Consider the following 806-nt stretch of genomic DNA (forward strand, 5'->3'; position numbering starts at 1 on the left):
GACTTCAACTGTGTATATATATATATTGGAGTGTATTTAAACTTCCGACTTCAACTGTGTATATATATATATTGGAGTGTATTTAAACTTCCGACTTCAACTGTGTGTGTGTGTGTATATATATATATATATACACACACACACTACCGGTCAAACATTTTAGAACATTTTCATATACAGTACCAGTCAAAAGTTTTAGAACACCTACTCATTCAAGGGTTTTTCTTAATTTTTACTATTTTCTACATTGTAGAATAATAGTGAAGACATCAAAACTATGATGAACTATTGCCTTACCTCCATAACTTGCTACATTTGCACACACTGTATATATATTTTCTGTTTTATTTTTGACTTTATGTTTTGTTTTACCCCATATGTAACTCTGTGTTGTTTTTATCGCACTGCTTTGCTTTATCTTGGCCAGGTCAGTTGTAAATGAGAACTTGTTCTCAACTGGCTTACCTGGTGAAATAAATGTGAAATAAAAAATAAATAAAAAATGAAATAACACATATGGAATCATGTATTAACCAAAACAGTGTTAAATCAAAATATATTTGAGATTCTTCAAAGTAGCCACCCTTTGCCTTGATGACAGCTTTGCACACTCTTGGCATTATTTCAACAGGTATTTCAATGCATTTCAATTAACAGGTGTGCCTTGTTAAAAGTTCATTTGTGGAATTTCTTTCCTTCTTAATGCATTTCAGCCAATCAGTTGTGTTGTGCCAAGGTAGGGGGTGGTATACAGAAGATGGCCCTATTTGGTAAAAGACCAAGTCCATATTATGGCAAGAACAGCT

Source organism: Coregonus clupeaformis, unplaced genomic scaffold (genome assembly GCF_020615455.1).
Source record: "Coregonus clupeaformis isolate EN_2021a unplaced genomic scaffold, ASM2061545v1 scaf0711, whole genome shotgun sequence".
In the NCBI taxonomy this organism is placed as follows: domain Eukaryota; kingdom Metazoa; phylum Chordata; class Actinopteri; order Salmoniformes; family Salmonidae; genus Coregonus; species Coregonus clupeaformis.